The sequence below is a fragment of the Mus musculus genome, chromosome 12 (genome assembly GCF_000001635.26).
Source record: "Mus musculus strain C57BL/6J chromosome 12, GRCm38.p6 C57BL/6J".
NCBI lineage: Eukaryota > Metazoa > Chordata > Mammalia > Rodentia > Muridae > Mus > Mus musculus.
In genome coordinates this window covers 100236838-100243265 of record NC_000078.6, presented here as the reverse complement: position 1 = coordinate 100243265, position 6428 = coordinate 100236838, and the positions used below count along the sequence as shown (strand labels likewise).

General features: G+C 49.5%; 1 long non-coding RNA gene across 2 annotated transcripts; it reads left to right on the top strand.

Annotated features, from left to right (window-relative positions):
- The first annotated feature begins 1005 nt into the window (after window positions 1–1005).
- Window positions 1006–5257, top strand: Gm40557. Of its 2 annotated transcripts, none has more exons than XR_872932.2 (3): window positions 1006–1808; window positions 3102–3181; window positions 3562–5257. It is a non-coding gene; the product is annotated as a predicted gene, 40557 (long non-coding RNA). The 2 variants fall into 2 exon arrangements; XR_872931.3 differs by having other exon boundaries at window positions 1006–1784; window positions 3562–5249.
- Window positions 5258–6428: the final 1171 nt, after the last annotated feature.

Sequence of the window (6428 nt, the reverse complement as noted above, 5' to 3'; positions counted from 1 at the left end):
CATAGCCTGCCTACTGACTTAATCCTATCTTTCCCAGAACCCTAAGGTCTAGAGCCAGCTTCCTCTCACCCATCTTCAAAGCCCTTGGGTAATAGCTCTACGCAATCAATTAATTGGGGCTACTAGTTTCCAGCGGGACGAACTCCGGGATGAGGCTCAGCCCAGAGTCTGATCTTTAGAAACTGCTGTTAACATTAACCAGTATTTCAATGCCCACTTCACCAAAGGAGCAGAAGACAGACAAAACTGACTGCAGGCCGGGCGGTGGTGGCGCACGCCTTTAATCCCTTTAAGCACTTGGGAGGCAGAGGCAGGTGGATTTCTGAGTTTGAGGCCAGCCTGGTCTACAGAGTGAGTTCCAGGACAGCCATGGGGCTACACAGAGAAACCCTGTCTCGAAAAACAAAAAAACAAACAAAACAACAACAACAACAACAACAACAACAACAAAAAACTGACTGCAGACCTCTCAGCCCTGGAGAGGACCTTTCCTGTGAGCTGTGTGCACCTCCTAAACTGGAAGGCCTAGAGTAGGCGGTTTCTGTCAGATGGTGCAATCTAGGAGGGGGACAGAGCTGAAGAAACCTACGCCTGCCGACTCCCTGCCTGTTTCCTAATTAATGGCCGAGCCAGACCTCCTGCAGGTCCCGAGCTCTACCCAGCCCGGGGCGTTCCCTACAAAGCCCTTCATCAGTTTAGGAATCTTGATCTGCAAGCAAGCCGGGACTGAGGCTGCGATGTCGGCCAATGAGAGCACATAGTGATGATGTAATGCTTAACTTCAACCGTCATTGGCTGCTCCAGACACTCTTCTCTCGCCGCAGAAAGCGTTGCGGCAAAGAGGGTCGGAGGTCTTGTGTTTGGCTGACCCAGCAGTGTCCTCTCCTTCAAAAGAGGCAACTTGGGCCTTTACCAAGTTCACAGAGGAGGGAGAGAGAGAGAGAGAGAGAGAGAGAGAGAGAGAGAGAGAGAGAGAGAGAGAGAGAGAGAGAGAGGAGAGAGAGAGAGGAGAGAGAGAGAGAGAGAGAGAGAGAGAGAGAGAGAGAGAGAGAGAGAGAGAGATCTAAGCACCTCTATTTCTTCACCTCCTGGGGCAGAGCGGCTCCTTGCAGGCAGAGAGAAACAAACCCTAGGAGAGCCCAAAGGAGTCAGGCAGTCGCTGAGCCAGCCTAGGAACCAGCCCGATGCCCAGGGGGAAGCAGAAATAAAGCTTGCCATTCCAATACCCACAACCACGGCAGACCTCTGGGATAAGTACAGGTTCCCAAATGTAGAGCCCACAACCCCGAGCTCCGCAGGATCTTGAGTTTGTCTTGGGGACCACTGTACTTTAAAAATAAAAAATAAATAAATAAATTAATTAATTAATTAAAATTTTAAAAAATCATTCAAAAGGCCGTGGATAGCCAGGTGTGGTGGCGCATGCCTTTAATCCCAGCACGGAGGCAGGTAGATCGCTGAGTTTGAGGACTCCCTGGTCTACAGCGTGAGTTCTAGGACAGACAGAGCTAGACAGAGAAACCCTATCTCAAACAAACAAAGTTCAAAAGGCCATGGAGAGACAGGAGTAGGTTTTCTTTCTCCTAAGAGAAGACCTAGGAGCTCCAAATTGGTTCTAAATGGACCAATTAAATGGACCAAAAAGGTTCTAAAATGGACGAAGTTGCAGACTGGGGGGGCCCTGCCCCTGGTCCCCCGTTTCTGCCCTGAATGAAAGCCCCACTGCTTACCCAGATTACAGATGGGGAAATTGAGGACCTGATTCATGGCTGCCTGGTACCAAGGTCAGTGTTCTTCAACTCATACAGGTAAGAGAACATAGACTGACCTAGGCTTCAGAAGCAGCAGGGGCAGGCTTGAGCTGGGGAGCTTAAAATGGGAGGTGACAAGGCCTGCCTTGCAAAGCCACTTCTACCTGAAACCGAACAGTCCCAAGTGCTGATGGGAGGCAATCCACCTAGGTGTTCAGGTAGCATTTCCTAAGACATTTTCCCACCCACCCCACCTCCCACATAAAGGCCTAAGTCCACACCTCACCTTCTCCTTCCTAGCATCATAGAACCCTGGTCCTCCAACTTGGGTATGACTCAGGTCACTTCACACACACTTTAGCCGTGGAATCTGGACATGGTCTTATGACTCTTTGGAACCTTCCAGATCCTGGGAAGTGCCTGGGACCTGTAGCATACAATAGGCACCCCACAGAGGTGGCCTCCTTCCCTTTTAAAAATACAAATTGTCAAAGGGTAGACATACCAGCCAAAAGTACAGATGAGGGAGCCATGACTGGATCTTGATGAGTGTCTGCTAACTTGTAGCATCCAACGTATCTAGCAGTCTTTGGACCCAGAGGGAAGATCTTTATTGAGTTCTAACTTAGGAGAGCAGTGTCAAAACAGGGACTGGCTCTGTGATCAAGTGCCCCATGTCCCTCACCATTAAAGAGGGATGGCAGAGGTGGGGAGCTTGACTTCAGTAGGTGAGGAGGTTGGAGGAGAGGCAATTTCTGGTGGTATGATGGGATACCTGGCCCATGGTTTGTCTGAGCCCTATGAATCGGCTGCAGATGCAAGGGCAAATGTTTGTGCCCTGGCCTCAAGTTCCCCATTCCTGCAAGAAGGAGTCAGACTAGAAAGTTCAGGCATATTTCAGCACCAGCCTTGGTGACCTCTGCAAAGAAGGGGACACCTCTAAGCCCCGATTCCATCCCTCCTAGGCCATCAAGGTCTACCTGAAGCCCCACATAGGCTATTAGAAGGAGTGGCTAATTTCAGAGGGTCAACAACACAGTAGGGACAATAGGGACATGGAGAACTTGAAGGAGGCTCCTAGAGCCACATCTCCAGGAGGTAATGGCACAAAGGGATGAGGAACGGCTTTCAGCTGTTTCCAGAAGTTCCTACATTTCCTAACACACATGTGCACACACACACATGCACACGCACACACACCACCAGCAACCAACTCAAAGGCCTAAGACCATCCCTGACCTGCGGGGTTCACCTAGATACAGGGCATTCACTCCCAGCCTCGTAGAATCCTGGCCCTCCCACTTGGGTGTGGCTGGGTGGGTTCTCACCCAGCCCCTGTTTGCGTTCCAGCACAGGAACCAAGGAAACGCCATCCAGTGAGAAGAACAGTAGGACCAACTAGGACTGCAGAATCGGCTTTTGACAGCAAAGTAAGAAAAAAGAAAACGAGAGCCTGCTAAAACACCCTCCCCCAGGTGAACTTGTTTGGTAATGAGCTTGGCAGACATCCAGCCTGCAGTCTGGTCCTTGACAGCCAAGTAATCAGACCTTCATTTAATTCACCTGACAGCCAGTCCAGCCAGCCAGACAACGGAGGCTTTGGATCGCCTGGGTTGAGGACACCTTGGGGTGGCCCTCAGTCCCTTTAGAACCAGAAATTTGGGTGCTCATTCCCTGACCCCAAACAGCCCCCATAGTTTTCATCTTCGGAGTGTTTGTCCTTCCCCCCTCTGCCTTCCTCCAGCCTTGTATCAGCTGTCAGTTGTCAATCACAGAGTGCTGTGGCCTAAGGATGCTTTTTCTTTTGTAGGACATTTTCATTACGGCTGGTCTCACTCACGTACTCTGCGGCCACCTGGCAGAGCAGGCGTGGGCTAGACTCTCACATGTCTGGAGCCTTTGTTGCGACATCTGGGCCGACTGGGCTCTGTTGAATATGTATGGTCTCTCATCCTTCAAGAGGCTAGCCCAGGCTTGCACACTCTGAAGAGGCAGCCAGCTGCAATGTGAGTGCTTCTACCACTTGAGCTTGGAGCTATTCAACCATCACTTTCAGCGATGTCAGCTGCCATGGCAACTCCAAAGGCCATCCATCCCAAGGATAGAGGCTGGAAGGAGCTGCAAAGTTCCTTGACAAAGACCATGGACACAGGGAGAGGTGAGGAACCTACACATTGCATGCTCACAACCCTAATGGTCCAGGCTCTTTCTGCCTGCTCCGCATTCCCATCACAGGCCCAACTACATCTCTGTAGTAAACAGGGGCACCAAGCTCAGGAGCCACTCTCTCGTGCTCCACATCAGGACCAAATGCAGCTCTTCTTGATCCAGACTCCAATGGACAAGTTATCCACTAAGGGCAACTACAAAAGTCACAGGTACTTAGCTTGGAGAGAAGAGAGAGCCATGGCAACAGCCAGCCTATAGCAATTCTGAAACCTTGTTACAAAGATGCTTCTAGTTATTATTCCTGGGTGTGGAGAAGTTCTCCAATCAGTCCAAAGATTTATGTCATAGCCATTCTCCACGGCACCTGCCTCTTGTGATGTCTTCCCCTTTCTGCCATCCTTCATGCCTCTTCTCATATGTTGTAAGATACATCCTTATTTATTTATGTGTATGAGTAGCTGTCTTCAGACACACCAGAAGAGGGCATTGGATCCCATTTCAGAAGGTTGTGAGCCACGGTGCGATTGCTGGGACTTGAACTCAGAACCTCTGGAAGAACAGTCAGTGCTCTTAACCACTGAGCCATCTCTCCAGCCCCCAGAAAACCCTTATTCATTTTATATTTATGAGTACACTGTTGCTGTCTTCGGACACACCAGAAAAGGGCATCTGAACCCATTACACATGGTTGTGAGCCACCATGTGGTTGCTGGGAATTGAACTCTGGACTTCGGGAAGTCAGTGCTCTTAACTTCTGAGCCATCTCTCCAGCCCCCTTTTTATATTTTGAACCTCATGGAATCATTCACTTCCTTGTGACAACACAGCTTTCTAAACATTATTCATCTGACTGCGTTGGTTGCACTCCATACACCAGAAGACAAACCAGCAAAAACCAGTTCCATCTTGTCAGCCCTCTTTGTAATAGTGTTTTCGAACGGGGTAGCTCACGCACTGGGTTTATGTTCACTCGTAGCACCTTATCAATGTTATTTCAGCTTTAAGTTGACTGAGACGGTGGTGGTTTCAAAAAGCTTGGCCCATGGGAAGTGGCACCATTAGGAGGTGTGGCCTTGTTGGGATAGGTGTGGCCTTGTTGGAGGAAGTGTGTCACTGTGCTAGGCAGGCTTTGAGGGTGACTAGCACTCAAGCTCTACTCAGTGTGTAAGAGACCCTCCTGCTGGCTGCCTGTGGATGCCAGTCTCCTGCTGCCGCCTTTGAATCAAGATGTAGAACTCTTGGCTCTCCCAGCCCCATGCCTGCCTGGATGCTGCCATGCTTCCCGCCATGATGATAATAGACTGAACCTCTGAAATTGTAAGCCAGCCCCAATTAAATGTTTTCTTTTATAAGAGTTATCTTGGTCATGGTGTCTCTTCGCAGCAGTAAAGCCCTAACTAAGACAGATATTTTCAATATTCTGCCTGGAAACGTCTTTGCACAAGACCAGGGATTCATTAGGTAGATGCTGTATTTCCCCAGTCACTGTGGCCAATGGTTTTACCAAATGATTCCCCACTGTGTAACATGGGCTGCCATCCCCCCCCCCCCCCGGTCTCCTATAGACATTTTCTTGCAATGTAGTTTTTCAGCCTCCCTGTAAGGCATTTTCCCTTTCAGTTCCAAAAATCAACACACCACATTTTAGGTTTTGCTTGGCAGTATATCCCTTCTGGGTACCAGCTTCCTTATTGATCTACTATTGCTATGTGATAAAATAATCTCGGTGATTTAAAATAACAATCATCTGTTATTTGCCGATTATCTTTGAATCAGCCAGCTCCTAGCTGATCTTGCCTGGTTTTGCTTGTTTGGCCTGGGTTAACTCAGGAGCTGGGTTAGTGCAGCTGGAGATGGGTTTGTTCCCAATGCTCCTCGCCTCCTGCCGGGCCCAGTGGGCCACCGTGGGTATACCTGTGTGTAGGCAACAGCAGCAGCACAAGAGACCCAGCAAGCGCTCCTCAAGTCTCTGCTGAAGTTAAATCTATTGCCCAAAATGTGTGGCTGAAGCCAAAGTTCAGAGCTAGTGGGTAGACAATGCTGAGTCTGGTAGAACATGCCTGCAATCCCAGTATTCATGAGACTGAGGCAGGGGGATCGCAAGTTCAAGCCTGAACTACATAGTATAGACCCTGTCTCAAAAACACAAAACAAACAAAAACCAGCAAAGAGCTAGGAAAGGGCCTCTCTAATGCTTCTATTATGTTAATTGGGTCCCCAAGATTACACGAGAATCTGCATGTAAGATTCACTGAGAGTCCCTGCCCCTAGTTGGTTTGGATTGGCAAATAAAGTTGTCGGTGGCTAATGGCTGCTCAGGGAAACAGAGGCAGGACTTTAGGATTCATGGGAAAGGGTACAGGGGAGGAAGAAGAACTGCCATGCTGGAAAAGGAGTCAGGTCCAGGCCTGAGAGGTACAGCAGAGAGAGCATGCCAATCATGTAAGAGGTGGGAAGAGCAGCCCTAGGCATCCCCCTCCCACCCCCAACTGGGTCTAGGGCAACAAA